This window comes from Candoia aspera, chromosome 1 (genome assembly GCF_035149785.1).
Source record: "Candoia aspera isolate rCanAsp1 chromosome 1, rCanAsp1.hap2, whole genome shotgun sequence".
Taxonomy (NCBI): Eukaryota; Metazoa; Chordata; class Lepidosauria; order Squamata; family Boidae; genus Candoia; species Candoia aspera.
Genome location: NC_086153.1, coordinates 170,766,654 through 170,782,956, shown reverse-complemented (window position 1 = coordinate 170,782,956; position 16,303 = coordinate 170,766,654).

Below are 16,303 nucleotides of genomic sequence, written 5' to 3'. Positions count from 1 at the left end.
CTTCCTCCCACCTGTCACCTCAGTCCCCAGACCTCCTCACCCCTCGGCACTTCCCACTCAGGACAGCAACGGCCAGGCAACGGCCCGGTCGTCACACGCCCGGTGTGGGTCCGGGCCACAGGTGCCAAGAGAACGGGAGGCCAGCGACCGCCTCTGCCGTTAAACGCACATCTCCAGACTCAGGCCAGCGCTGCCCTAGAAAGAACCGCAGCTCCCGGGACTTTCTTTCTCTCGTTCAATAACGCCAACAACTTCCGAGCGCGCCACGCACCGAACGGCCCAGAGGCAGCCAAGTTATCCCGGAAATAAAGGGCAAGTCAGCTGCCACTCTCCCCATTTTCGGTCTTGTCCGGGGGTCCTTTTCTCGCAGAATAAAGAAGCCGGTCTTCGACGTGGGGGGAATGCTGGAATACCGCAGCATCCCGCCACCCTTTCCAAGAAAGGAGGAGGGGAAAAAAGAAAAAAAGGAAGGAAGGAAGGAAGGAAGGAAGGAAGGAAGGAAGGAAGGAAGGAAGGAAGGAAGGAAGGCAGGCAGGCAGGCAGGCAGGCAGGCAGGAAGGAAGGAAGGAAGGAAGGATGGATGGCAGGCAGGAAGGCAGGAAGATGATGGTAAGAGAGGGAACTGGACCGCACCTGACTGAGCAGCGCTGAGACAGAAGGTCCCGGTGACGGCAAGGAGGCTCACCCAGGAAAGGAGTCTTCGCACGGGCTTCATGCTTGTTTATTGTAAAAAGAAATGTATGTCAGTAGTACTACTGTTGCGGCGGCGGCGGCGGCGGCGGTATGGGAGAAGCTCCGAAAGGATGAGGACCGACTCCTCCTCAGGTCCGGGGTCTCACCGGTCGCATGGCCTTCGCGACTTCGCTCTCCCGCGCCGGGACGGCCCCAGCCAGCGGTTCGCCCCTTTCCCCCCAAGGTGTGAACAGGCGGGTCTGACCCCGGCGCTCGGCCCCGAGGAAGTTTCTCCCGAGCCACAATCCAAGGACGCCCAAAAGTTGCTGCCCCGCAGTTCCCCGATCAAAATCCGTCGGCGTTCCCGCAATTTCCCTTTGGAGCCGGCTGGCTTTTATCCCTTCCTTCGCCCTCCTTGTCCCCCCGGCGTTTCAAGGGAAGGGGGGACAGAGGGATCCGTGCGGGGGCGTTAGTTAACGTCCCCTTCTCCCGCTTTTCCTTCGCTTCTTTCCCTCGACTGCAGCGGCTGCTGAGGTAGGAAAACCACTTCCATTGACTCCCGGAGCTCCGGCGGCTTCACCGATTAACAAACCAAGCCGCCCCCCCGCCCCCCAACCCAGAGGGGGGAGGAGGAGGAGGAGACGATAGGCTGGATCAACTCCGTCCTAACCCCGCCCGCTCTTTGCCGCTTAACTGAGGAGGCCCCGCCCTCTGCCCGCCTCCCAGCCCAGCCTGCTGGGATCAGCCGTTCTCCCCCCTCCCCCGCGCCACCAAAATGCCCGGGAAACACCTGTCTCTGGAGCCGGGCGCGTGCATTCGTCGGGGCGCGCGGCTGCTGCCCGCAGGTTACCATGGAGCGATGCAAAGGCAGCCGCTGCCAGTAAGCGCAACATTGTGCCTTTTCAGACCAGGCAGGGGAGGAAAACGGTTTTGTGTCTTGTGCGCGCTCTGTTTCTCGCTCAACACGTTTTCTTGCAGATTTATTTGTTCCGCTGGAGTTCCAAATCCAAGCGGGCTCCCTGTATTATAACAATCTATTTCCTTTCCCATTCCCGTCTTTAACGCTAGGTACTATCAGATCCTGTCTATGTTCATTCGGAAGAAAAGTTCTCTAGATAGCCAATAGGATCGCATCTTCGGCGTTTTGCTAACTGAAAAGAGAGAGAGAAAGAGCGGCGTGAGATCGACTTCCATCTGCATCTGGCAGCCTGTTTTCTTTTCTACGGAAGGCGCAGCTTCCCATGACTTGGATTTGGCAAATAGCGAAAGGCTTGAAAGTTAAAGTACGCTAAACCAAGTCTTAGTTCTGTTTTGCCGGCAGGAAAGACAGAAGCGAATCCAGACGCGGCCGACAAATTCTCGCGAAGGGTTTCGTGGAAGAGCGTCAATCCTTGGACGCAGCGCAAGCACCCGGGGGAAGGGCGGCTTGCAACGGTCTCTTCCCCACGCACCCCTTCCAGCGGCTGACTTTTTCTCGCGGCGACCGATTTGAGAAACCTTGGCAGTCCCAAAGATTCGACGCTGCAATTTACCGGGCGACGATTCTTATAAAAACTTTCTCTTTACACGCCAAAACATTCGGCCTGGTTTTTACGGACGGCCTTCAAACAGACTAAAGGCTCCAGATAGGGAAAGCCTTTCCTGTAGGATGTACCGTTTGGGAGGTGGGGGGAGCGTGCAAGATTCAAAGGAAGGTGAAAAGGTTCGTGCTTACGCTTCCATGGAAATTATTAAGAATTAAAGCCATGCTGCCGTTTATTTTTATTAATAATGCAAATTAAACAAGCGGTGCATAGACTGGGTCTTTGAAACCGCCCTGACGTTTGCTTGTTTTCCTTTCTTTTAAATCTGTAGATGAACGCAGAATTTCCCTGTCCTGGTATGATATAGATAACTGGAATGTTGTGAATCTTTTAAGACTGGTTCCACTTGGGTTGTGTTCTCATGGTGCTTGAAGTGGATGGACAGGGCATAGTACCGAAACGGGTGGCTGGTTTGCAGTACCTGTTTGCATTCCGGTCCACCTACCTCTTGGTTTCACATTGTTTCTATAATTCAAATGAACATTTGCTCTCTCGTTTACTTCCATTCTGCTCTTTTCCTTGCACTTTCCCTCTGTTTTCACTGAGGGGTCTCAGGTGAGTGGTCACTGATGAAGCTTAGCCTGTATGAACAGCACCACAAGCTTCTGAGCCTGACCTGAGCCAGGCTTCTGAGCACAGCCTTAGGGGTGCTAAGGCTCCTTTGCTCACTGAGTTTCATTGAATCAAAAGGACTATAAGGAAATTAAGACGGCTGCAAATGGGGCAGGTGCACAGCCGGAACAAAACTGGAGGGCTGGCATATTCCTCAGGTGTTGGGGTCCTGCTGTAAACAAGATAAGGTAATTTGGAAATATGGAGAAAAGACAGATGGAAATAATTGCATAGTCATTCCTAATGGTCTTGTTTTAATGCACCTTTTATTCCAGAGAATAAAAGAACAGGTTGCAATTGTCTACTAGAAATGCATCCAGCTCTGTCACCTTTGGTCAGTCTAATGGGTTTTCCCATTTGTTTTAATGATTGGAACAAACTTTTACACTACAGTATAGTAATTAAGTAATTATTGTAGCTGGGGTAATTCATCAGTTTCCTTCTCCTTTGTCTGATGTCTCCGTTGTCTCTTTTTCTAGGTGGTAAATTCCTTCTAGTGTCCTTAGACAGCAATTTATAAACAGAAGTAAATGTATAAGATAATAATAATATGGAAATGCAGGATTCAGAAAACCAACTCAATCACATACAGTAGCTGTGTAAAATTGGAAGCACTTGTGTTGATGCATCCTGAAATTGCACCATACTGTACAGTACAAGCACTAGGACTGACTCAAATTCATTTCCATTTTTTGCAGCTGATCTGCAGGAACTCTTAAAAATATAAGATGCTCTCATTTGCTGATCAGGTAGCAGGGGGCTGAGTGAGAGGCAGATCATCAGTCATGACCTCAGATGCATTGCTGAGCCACGGCATGCATTGGCCAGGTTCGGCCTCCCAATCTCTTTCCACGTCTTTAATTTACCTCACAGGATTGCCATAAGAATTAAAGTAAAACGATCCCCATGTCTGCCTTTGAGAGGGGAGGAATCAGCACAATTGTGATGTGCTTGGTGTAAAAAATATCAAACTGTGTCTCTATGAATAAGCTGTTTCCCTTGGCATTTTCCCCATATTAGTCTGCAACTACATATTTAAGTTATCATCAAACAATTTCTCCACAGTTTTCACAAGTTACAATACACAGGAACCTCGTCCTGGATGATGTGATTAGTTCCCACGTTTGCTCTGCCCCTCTGCCAAGAGCCCAAACAAGCAACCTCGTGCCCTCCATATGTTTTGGACTATAAATACCATACCATGCGCACACAGGCATACATGCAACACTGTCCTTTTAGTTCAAACTATTGGGGAAGGGGGCAGTTGCTTACCCTTTGCATAGTGGCTACTGCTGACACCAGGTGCCAACTTGCACCTATGCTGGGACTGAGACAGCATGGAGAATTTTTAGTGGCCACTGCAGCAATTTAGTAAATCATAGAAAATGGATCCATGAATCATGATGAAAGACGGAGAGGAGACCATGACCTTTATTACACAGTTCATGATCTCTTTAAAGTCTCAGAGGGTCATTAATTAATTCCCCAGGAGATACTATGATGGCCTGGATGATGAATGCAAGATATTCCCGAACAATGTTTGTAGGCTAGACTGCTCAGACCAGCATCCACATCCAGTTGTAAGTGCTGATGCATGCTTACTGCGACAGCATTGTTCCTGAAATCATTGAATCCAGTTAAGTCCTTTCTTTGTAATTTCTCTTTAGGGATAAAAGGTGCTACTTGCATCTGTTATGTAAATGAATTCTGCATACGGACACAAATTAGGCATACCAATTTAGTTTTCACCAGCTTGTTCAGTTTTCATGCTTTATCCTGGATGTGCTGGAAAATTAGGAATTTATTGGCAAGAAATTGTATAGTAACAAGAAAATGTATGGGCACTTTAAAGGGATTAATGGTGGATGGAAAAGAGAACCTGGTTGGGAATAATTGTGAAGAATGGACAGAGCTACAGGGAGCTCAGAAATGTCACTCCTAGAAACACTGAATAGGAAAATGGGTTTGCATAGAGTATCACAAAATAATGTGATGAACACATAAAAACCCTTCACATTTTGAACCATTTTCTTTCTATTAGGTACAATTTCAGTTTATAAGGTGAATAATAAATTTTATGGACATATTCTATACTATACTTAGACTGTGGCAAGGACAAAGGGCACGTTCTTTCTGCACTGAGGCCTCTTAAATATGTCCAATAACATAATGTGAAGATCAGAAATAAATCTGTTACAGCAAATCAGTACATTCCTCTAATTTTGTTTTGAGCCATTCACTGGGTCACTAATCAAAATCTGTCTGGTTTCTTTACATATTTCCTAGGGGACAGGGCTTTCCTTGCCTGTAATTGTTCACTACTGAAAGTTATCCAAAACAGAATACAAACACAAGCAAGCTACTCTGAGCCTTCTCTGAATTCAGCTTTATTGCAAACTAATCAACACTACAATTAGTTCATAGATGCATGAGGAACAGTGTCGATAACCCAGAGACTTTCAGAGAAAGGAAGAGCCAGGACAAACACTTGCTACAGCACAGGAAGCTGTTTTCTGGGAAATGCATCCTAAGCAAACCACCCCCACCCCCGCCCCCAGAATGGAGCAAAGTGAACTGCAGCAAAAAACTTGATGAGTGACCTGCTGCAGAGGATTGCTCAGTGGTTTGGCTTACTAGAACAGCTGTCCAACAAACCGGAGAGCCTCTGATGTGCTTACAAGGAAAGACCGTAATGTCTTCAACATCAAGCATGACGGGGGCTGCAGTGGCTCAGTGGTTAAGACGCTGAGTCAGAGGACCATTAAGGTTGGCAGCTTGGCAGTTCAAAACCTGAGAGCGCGAGCTGCATGACCGAGTGAGCTCCCGTCAACTTGTCCCAGCTCCTGCTAACCTAGCAGTTCAAAAGCATGCAAATGCAAGTAGATGAATAGGTACCTCTTCAGTGGGAAAATAACAGGGACATGAAAAGGAGCCCCCTTGGGCGTCCCCCGGGCAATGGTGATGTCACCAGCAAATCCTTTCAATACAGAAGCGCCTTGGTAGGTGCTTCTGACATGGAAAAAAAATTAAGCATGATAACTGTTATATGTTTATTCTATGTGTTCTTTATCAGTATTTTGGCAAAGATACACATTGTGGAAACTGTCTTATATAAGGCCTCAAGTCTGAGAGTATGTCCTCCATCTTCCTCCTAAATTGCTTTGGTGATGCCGATGAGAGATCTTTCCAAAAGCTAAGGAAGAGAGCACTGGATTGTGACTGGAGAACCACCAGGTCACCATCCTCCAATGACCTAGGATGTCCCTAGGAAGTGCATTAAACATGGCAAAAAGGAAACGAGAGCTGACGTGCACTGGAATCATAGATTGCCCTTCCCTCTTTCCCCCTTTTCCCACCCTTGACTCAAACTTCTGTGAGCTCGGCAACCTTCACCATTCGCTGGAAAGAAAGCATCACAGTTTGCCATGGCTTCACCAGGTTAAAGATTCAATTTCACCAGTGCCTCAGCTTGATACAGCTAATCTTAAACAATTTGCTATTAGCAGTAAGCTCCTTTTGAAGCACTGAGTCTGCATTTCAAAATGATATTTTAAAAACTATCTGTTTTTTCTTATCCTTGCCACCTTCTATTCTTCATTTTTGTTTATAATTGTATTCTTTTCTTGTTTGTAATATAATGTTTTTACTTGTGAGCTGCCCAGAGTCATTGGGAGTTGGATAGCATATTATTATTATTATTATTATTATTATTATTATTATTATTATTATTATATCACCATTACCTATGACATGCTTTACATCTAGAAAGAGAATTTTTCATGCAGAGGACATCAAAAAGAAGTCATGATATTTTCTTCATGCAGGCCAATATCTTCAGTTTTGTAATCTTTTTATTACCTCTTTTTCAGTTAAGCTTGGGGCTATCTTACATTGTATATCTCAGTGCGAAAGCTGTATTTCAAGATTACAGAACATAATTACAGTTTATTTACCCTCCCCCTGCTGCAAATCACAACAGTTTTAGTTGTAAAGAATTAACCAAATTTGCAGAAACAGAGCTGTAAAGAATAAGGCATTCCTGCACTTAGCGGCACGCTACCTATCGTCTTCCCATGACAGCCTAACATACATCAGTGGTGGCAAAAAGGGGGCAATTATGGCAACCAAGAGGAGTGTGAAGCAGCAGCTTTGTCTTCTGTTCTTAGAACTATAGTCAAGAAACTAGCATGTGCCACTGGTTTATATCATAATGTGTCATGCAAGTTCTTCATCTTTTGTCTTCAAAGAAATACTGTGTTTGGTTTCACTGGATCTGAAAGGAAGGAGAAAGTCAAAGCTGCCTTGCTTTCCTAAAAGAGTGAATTAATTTAAATGCTAATCATCCCTTTTAAGAAGCAGCCTAGAAAAGATTCTTAAGCAAGGGAACAAAAGCAGGTTGCTCCACCACAGCAATCTTGGCTGATACTGAAGAAAAGGAGGGTTGAACCTGGCTAGGACTAGCCTAGCATGCCATCAGGAAGTCCTAGGGCTGTTGGCTAACTTGGGAAATTAAAAAATAAATTGAGTTAATCCCAGAAATCTGTACTGTCAATAAAACAATATGGACATGTCCATGTATTCACTAAGTCAGGCTCAATATTTTACTACCTTCCTGATTCAATGGGAGAGAATGTGATTAAAAGGTTTGAAATTCACATTGTGTTGAGAGAGGATTTTTACAAAATGATGTACTGTTGGTATATGACACCAGAGAAATTAGCCAAGACATATAAAGGTACTTCCACTTAATGCTGAAAAGGTGAATAACATGAAGGGACATTTTATCATGCATGATAGACTTGTGAAAAAGCAAAAAATATTGGATACAAATACATACGATGATACAAAGAATTTTAAAGATCATTATCCAGATGAAACCGGAACTTTTTTTACTGGAACTTATGGATAGCCAATTGGAAAAGATTTATGGAAGATTGGTTTTGTATATGGTAACTGCAGCAAGACTATTTCATGCACAACAATGGAGAAATACTGAAACACCAACAATGGAGGATTGGATTGTGAAGATGGTGGAATTCACAGAAATGGCAAAATTGACTTGTTTGATCAGGGATAAAACAATAAGTACTTTCTTAAAAGACTGGAAACCATTTATGGACTTTTTGCTGAAAATGGAAAAAATGAAATGGTGATTTTTGGATTTGTTGATTAAAAAGGGTTGAATATAGGATAGAAGGGAACTATGTAATCTAATTTTAGAGAAGGAAGAGGGATACTAAGTGTGTTTATAACTGCTGTAAAGAAGATTGAAAGTCACTTCTTTAATTTTCTTTCTTTTTCTATCTGTATTGCTTTCCACACTTTTCCTTTTATTTTCTCTCTTTTTAACTTTCCTTTATATATTTTCATATACATCTTTTATTCTGTAAAAATATTTTTACTATCTTCCTGCCCTGCCCCACAAATTTTCACCTCTCTAGCTTCATTTCTGATACAGTTTAAAACTCCCCAGAAGGACTGAAGCTTTCCCTTGGTTGCATCACTTCAGAGGAAGAAGCTACAAGGCTGAATCTTTCCTCATTGTTGCAGTGGCATTCTTCCCATGCAGAAAATGAGCATACTGGAGTGAGGAACTAAGTTTAACTTGCAGACTCTCATTTGCCACCTGAAATGATAAATGCTCTGAATCTAGATCACTTTCCCTACAAGAAAATAATAACACATTTAGAGTAATTTCATTCAGAAAACTAAAGGCTTTAGGAATAATTGGGAATAGAAACCTAGTAAGTAATAAGTATTGCTCCTGAGCCGAACTATATTCTAGACCAACTTGATACAACTCAGCTGTGTGAAGACTTCCACTTTCAGAAATGAAGGTCACCACCAGAAAATAACTAGATTATGTGCCATCAAGTCACTGTCAATCCTTAGTGACCACATAGATAGATTTTCTCCATGATGATCTGTCCCTAACCTGGTCTTTCAGGTCTTCCAACAGTGCATCCATCACCCATGTAACTGAGTCCATTGCTGCTGGCCATCCTCTTCTCTTTCCTTCTACCTTTCCCAGCATTAGAGCTTTTTCCAGAGAGCTAGGACTTTGCATAATGTGTCCACAGTAGAATAATTTGAGCCTTCCTTGAGTAAGAACTCTTGGTTGATTTATTCAATAATCATTTGTTTGTTTTCTTGGCTATCCATGGTATTCTAAGAAGTCTTCTACAATCCCAAAGTTCAAAAGCGTCAGTATTCTTCTTATCCTGCTTCTAGTGCTGGAAACATTTCCACCTTGTACGCTTTTGTCACCAGGTGTCATTAGTACTGATGGTGAGCAGGAGGGGGCCCCTATCCAGGGGGGAAAACGCATGCGTAGTACTGGGGAGTTGAGCAGCCATTCAAAGAGACACAGATCAGACCCGCCTTGACTTTGGGGTTTATCTGTCTGGTTTTTTCCCACGTTTCTTCAGTTTGTTAGGATTTTCTGTCTAATGTAGCAGTAATAAAACACTAGAGACCTATTCCTCGTCTCAGCGTGATTCCTGACTGTTAGAACATCAATCCTAACAAACTCCTACTCCCATTGAAAGAGGGAGGAACAAAAAAAAAAAGGAAGAGACATTTGGGGAAATGTCTTCGGAAAACCAGGAAATTCGGCAAGCCATCCAACAACTGGCAGCAGCATTGCAACAACATCAACAAGTAGATCTCCAGATCAACACATTACAAGCAGCCATGCTACAGCAGTTACAACAACCAGCTCCGAATAACCCACAACCGGTGCCAGCAGCAGCAGCTCCGCCAGTAGTCTTGAGATCCCAGGGCAGTCTACCAGAGAAGTTTGGAGGAGAAGCAGGACAGTTGAGAACCTTTCTCACACAGTGCACAATGTTTTTCGACAGCAGACCGGCAGTTTCCCACAGACTGAACCAGAGTCACCTTCATTTTAAGTCTGCTAAAGGGCCCAGCAGCCAAATGGGCTATTCCCATGGTGGAGAACAACGACCCAATTCTCAATGACTACCAGAATTTTCTGGCAGGGTTCCGAGCACACTTTGACGACCCCATCAGAGAGGTCACTGCCAGCCGGGAAATTCGGAAGCTCAAGTAAGGCAACAAGAGGGTGGGAATTTACATTGCTGATTTCAAGCTGTTAGCAGGAGATCTGGACTGGAATGAGAGTGCCTTGAAAGACCAATTCAAACAGGGGCTGGATGAAGAAATTAAAAATGAATTAGTGCACCAGGGAACACCAGCTACCCTAGAAGGTTTATATCAACTGTCTGTGGTCATAGACACCAGGCTAGAAGAGCTCAGACAGATGCAGCTGGGGAGAAACAGGTGCCTCAGAATGCTTCCGGGATTTCCAGCTCTCTCCGCAGCATCTCTTTACTCAGGACCGGAGGAGCCGATGCAGATCGGGGCGAGCAGGAGGCTTATTTCCGAGGCTGAGAGGCAGAGAAGGAGAGAGAGAGCCCTCTGTTTCTACTGCGGAGTCCAGGGGCACGTGGTGAGAGCTTGCCCAGCGAGAAGCCAAGCAAATTCTGTAAGCAGGGCAAGCAGCAGAACCAAGAGCCACGTCCACCTTGACTTCCAACCAGGGAAACTCCATCGGTCTCCCTCCACAGAGCTCAGCAGGGAGACCATCAATCAATTTAGAAGGGCTCATTCCGAGGATTCCAGGCAATCCTTTTACTACTTACCAGTCATAATGCACGTAAACCCAGAGCACCAGGTCAAGCTAGAGGCCCTTGTGGATTCCAGAGCTTCCACCAATTTTACTGATGTACAGACTGTACAAGACCTCAACATCCCGACCATAGAATTGCCACGTCCCATAGAAGTTGAGACCATTGATGGTCAGCCCCTCAAGGCAGGGCCGATTAGAAGTTTCACAGAACCTTTGCAACTAACAACGGGAGACCACACTGAGTGGATCCAACTTTATGTTACTGCATCACTTAATGTGCCTATAGTCCTGGGCACACCTTGGCTGAAGATCCACAACCCATTGTTGAACTGGACTACAGGAGCAATCTCCTTCCCAGCTAAGGAATGCCAGCATCACAAGATTCAAGCCGCTCTTCTCTCTCCAGCAACCAACGCAGTAACGGAAGCAGGGGGGGTCCAGTTGCCAGCCAAGTATGCAGATTTCGCAGACGTTTTCAGCGAACAAGAGGCCACAGCACTATCCCCACCCCATAGGGACTGTGATTGCACCATTGAGTTGACACCAGGAGTCAAGATTCCAGCAAGGAAACAATATCCCATGTCCCCCAAGGAACTAGCCACCTTAAAGGATTACTTGGATTCTAATCTCCAAAAGGGTTTCATCCGACCATCTACTTCCCCAGTGTCTCCTCCTACCTTCTTCGTACCAAAGAAGCCTGACCCGTTAGCACCGGCAAACCAGGAGGCACCCATGAGAGTGGTGCATGATTTCAGTTCCCTCAATAAAGTCACAGTCAAGGAAAATTACCCACTTCCCCTAATATCTGATCTGCTGGATCGCTTACAGAAAGCACACATTTTTACTAGGTTGGACCTCAGGAATGCATACAATCTGATCTGAATGAAAGAGGGGCATGAATATCTGACTGCCTTCAATACCAGGTTTGGTAAATTTGAGTATCTTGTTTTGCCCTTTGGCTTGTCTAATGCAGGAGCCACATTTTCCCGATTTATGAATCAAATATTATCTGATTTACTAGATAAGTATCTGGTCATTTATCTAGATGACATATTAATTTTCTCTGAGGATGCTACAACTCATGTAACCCATGTACATAATGTCTTACAAAGACTGAGAGAGAACAAGCTGTTCGCCAAGCTAGAGAAGTGTGTCTTCGATTTAACTGAATTACATTTCCTGGGCTATAAAATATCAACAGAAGGCATATCCATGGATCCTTCTAAGGTCCAGGCAATTCTCTCTTGGCACACCCCCCCCCCCCGAAATGTGAAAGACAAAAATGTCTAGGCTTCTGCAAATTTTACAGGAGATTCATAAATAAATTTAATGACAGGGCTAAACCCCTCACACAGCTTTTGAAGAAAGGATCAAAATTCATTTGGGGGGAGAGGGAGCAAGCAGCCTTCCAAGAATTTAAGCAGCTCTTTGCATCCCAGCCACTTTTAAAGCACCCTGATCCCACGAAGCAATTCATAATGCATTCAGATGCTTCAGATTTTGCTATCGTGGCTATTTTATTGCAATATACTAACAAAACAGAGAATACATTGCTCCCTTGTGCATTTTTCTCCCACATGGTCTCACCAGCAGAGAGAAACTATGATGTTTTTAACAAGGAGTTGCTGGCAATTAAAGCAGCATTTCAAGAGTGGAGGCACTGGCTAGAAGGTGCAACCTTTCCTGTGAAAGTTTGCACCGATCACAAGAATTTACAGCTTCTACAAAACACCAGATCCCTCACCCCACGCCAAATCAGATGGAGCCAGTTTTTCTCCCGTTTCAATTTTGTTATTTCTTATGTTCCCGGGACGCAGAACCGTTTGGCAGATGCCCTGTCTCAATCCATTCAGGCAACCCCCACCACTCACCAGGAGGTACAGTCTACTATATTTCAACTTCACAACTTTCAGCAGTCTATGAGGGGGAACCAGACAGAGATTTTAGCAGCAGGCAGACAAGCAGAGGACCTATTTACAAGAGTCAGAGCTCAGCAGCAACAGGACCCATATGCCAGGGCCAGGACGGATGACCTCCAGAGGGGCCCGCAAGACACTGCCTCCCCATTTAATGTGGAGGCAGGAATCCTCTGGCATAGCGGGTGATTATACATTCCCCCCTCATTGAGGGAAGAAGTACTGAGACTTTGCCATGACCACCAAACGGCAGGCCACGGAGGTGTTTTCAAAACTCTCCATAGAGCTCTGAGAGACTACTGGTGGCCTAAGATGACTGCAGACATAAAGGGTTACGTTGCTTCTTGTCATACCTGTAGATGAGCCAAGCCTCTCCCAGGGAAGCCCACAGGACTCTTGCAACCCCAACCCACCCCCAGTAGGCCTTGGGATACAATCTCCATGGATTTCATCACTGATTTACCCCTGGTCCAGGGGCTGACCTCCATACTAGTGGTGGTGGACCTTTTCAATAAAATGGTGCATTTTTTTCCTTGCAAGGTCCTCCCATCTGCGCAAGCCACAGCAGTTGTTTATGGACCATGTTTTTAGGTATAGAGGCATGATAAATCACTTGGTGAGTGACAGAGGCCCTCAGTTCACTTCCAGGTTCTGGAGGGACCTTTTCCAGTCATTAGGGGTCCAGATCCACCTATCATCATTGCAACATCCGACTAGTAATGGGCAAGCTGAGAAAATTAACCAATGGTTACAGCAGTATCTCAGGTGTTACACCACTTATCAGCAAGACAATTGGCCAGCCCTGCTCCCCATGGCAGAATTTACTTATAACAACTCTGTGCAATCCTCTACCAAGATGTCTCCTTTCCAAGCACTCTATGGGATTAACCCTCGTGTGTTGCCCACCTCCTCCCAGCAGGGAACTGTTCCAGCCGCGGCTGATTTCCTTAAAGAGCAACAAGCCGCACAGGAGTTGTTAAAGGAGCAGCTGAACAGGGCAAAGAGTGCTTACAAGAGAGCTGCAGATGCTCACAGACAAGAGGGACCAGCGATTGCAGTAGGAGACAAAGTGTGGCTCTCTACTGAGTTTTTGACCTCTACCAGGCCCTCCAAGAAGTTGGACTCTAAGTTTGTGGGCCCTTTCACTGTGGTACAGCAGATAAATCCAGTGGCTTATTGCTTAAAGCTGCCAGCATCCATGAAAATCCATCTAGTCTTTCACAGAGCCTTGCTAGCCAAAGACCCTCCCCCAAGTACCTTACGATGGCAAATGCCCCCCCCACCTCCAATAATTTTGGAGGGGGAGGAGAAATATGAAGTCGAGGAAATTCTGGACTCTAGGAGGAGGGGAAGGGGCATCCAATATTTAATACACTGGAAAGGGTACCCTGAGGAAGAGCACACATGGGAAAATGCCAGAGATGTGCATGCACCAGCGCTGGTTCAACGATTCCATCAGCTTTTCCCTCACAAACCCAAGCCTCGCACTCTACCAGAGATTCCTCACTTGACTGAGCAAGCAGAGGAATCCCAAGCAGAGGAGTTCGTAAGTTGGCAACCTCCACCCCTGCCAGAGGCTCTGAGGCCAGAGAGAGAGGAGGAGGGGGAGCCGCAGCCCTCCACCTCCGGCTTGCATTTCCCAAGGGGGAGGGGGGAAGAATCTTCTAATTATCTAGCTATTTTCCAGCAGCAGCCACCTGGGCCAGAAGCGTTATCAGACCTGGAGAGCAGCAGTGATTCATCCTTGGAGGAGTTTTCCTTTGAAGAATTTCCATCGTTGCCCAGTTCCCATGGGAGCTTGGAGGGGGAGATGGACTCTCATGAGACTCTGGAGGGAGGGAGGAACTCTAGAGGGGAGGGGGCTGAAATGGAATGTGAATCTGGAGGAGAGGGTGATGTCATGAGTACTGATGGTGAGCAGGAGGGGGCCTCTATCCAGGGGGGAAAACACATGCGTAGTACTGAGGAGTTAAGCAGCCATTCAAAGAGACACAGATCAGACCCGCCTTGACTTTCGGGGTTTATCTGTCTGGGTTTTTCCCACGCTTCTTCAGTTTGTTAGGATTTTCTGTCTAATGTAGCAGTAATAAACACTAGAGACCTATTCCTCGTCTCAGCGTGGTTCCTGACTGTTAGGACACCAGGTGCTAGAAACTTACCTTGTACCCTTTGGCTGACTACTTCAACCCAGAGCTAATACCCTGACCCTGTTGGTACTTTGGATGACTCATGGACAGTTGGACTCCTTACTTCTTCTTGACTAGTTAGAAAGAAGATTAGAAAGTTGTGTTTATTTTTCAAACACAGGGAGGCCTCTGTGGAAGCAGGGCAGCCCAGTACTTTGTTTGTAACTGTGTCTACCCACTTCCCCAAAAGGCAAAGATAAGCTAAAGTGCTAGAGAACATCCTGGGGGAGATTAGGTAAAGAGATACTTTGTGATTATCACACTTAACCATAGCAGCCATTTTTGTGACAGCCCATAAATCCCTATCAATATTCCAGGTGACCTCACCTGCCCAAAATGTTGGGAACCCTTGCCCTATTCCCAGGTTATAGACTTCCTAAGATACAGCTGCCATATCTGGACTGCAAAAACCTAGATAACTGCTACACGGCAGTAAGGTGTAAATCTTTTCTGTATTGCTGTGCTACTACTGAGTGCTTATCCTGATTTGGTAGGTAGAGGAAATGAGATGCTGGGCTAGGTAGATCTTTGTTCTGATCAATCAGGATGCTTTACAGTTTATTCTGCTGAATGGATAAACAGTCTGTTTTCTAGAGCCATTCTGCCCCAACTGATTAATGAAAATCAATATCCATCTACACAGTGCATACACATATGACAATTACACTGATCCTTTCAGGGTAAGCAGCATTATGCAGAGTCCAGAAAGAAGTGAGAAATAAGCCAAAGAATGTAAATCCATACAATTATACAAAGGAAAAGAAACAGAGCAAAAATAAGTTTACCCCAGCACCAGGCACTACATGTCTTTTGTATCTTTTTATTCTTGCAAATGATCCTTCTTTCCACAATCTCTATACTGTTTTATAATAACTTTTTATTCTTTAAACTTATCTCTCTCTTTTCAGGATCTAATTAAGTCTATCTAACTACATGTTTTTCTTTCTTCCTCTTCTTTTCAACCAATGCACCTTTCCTTCATGTACTGTATTTGCTTTACAATTCACTCCTCATTCTTTTTCTCAGTATGATCAAACCATCTCAACGTATTTCTTTCATACTGGTCACTAACTTTATTCAGTTTATCTTCATACAGCCCCCATTCATTCTTGTCCCTATCTCTTCTCATTTTGTTGCCATACTTCTTAAGTACTCTCTTCCTATGCCATTCAGCTTATTTTTATTTTCTTTCTGACTTAACTAACTCTCACTTGCATTTAACACTTACACACAGTTGTTTTTGCTTCCTTTCTTGCAACAGACACATACAGTACTGTATGTCTCACTACCTTTCTACTAGCATTCGCACATCTAGTGCTCTATCCATTGTGTCCGCCTCCTAGGAATGATGCAAACCTGTTGCATTTGGAAAGAAAATAATCCTAAAGAATTCCAGCCTTCATGATTTTCAGTTTTATGGGGAATTTCTATATCACCAGAAAAGGGTTTTTAAAAGAAGTCTATGGAACACAGCAGTCCCCAACCACAGCCTAACCCTTGATTCGCCATTGCTCTTGTACTTTCTCATGTTCTCAGGTTGCCTATAACATCTCTGGACCATAGTTGATATGGATTATAGCTCCTTTAAATCCAAAAGTTCTAGGGATGATTAAGATTTTTAAAACAAAGTATCTGGAGACCACTGGGTTGTCTGCCATTCCTCTAATCAGTGGGATTTGCACAGTG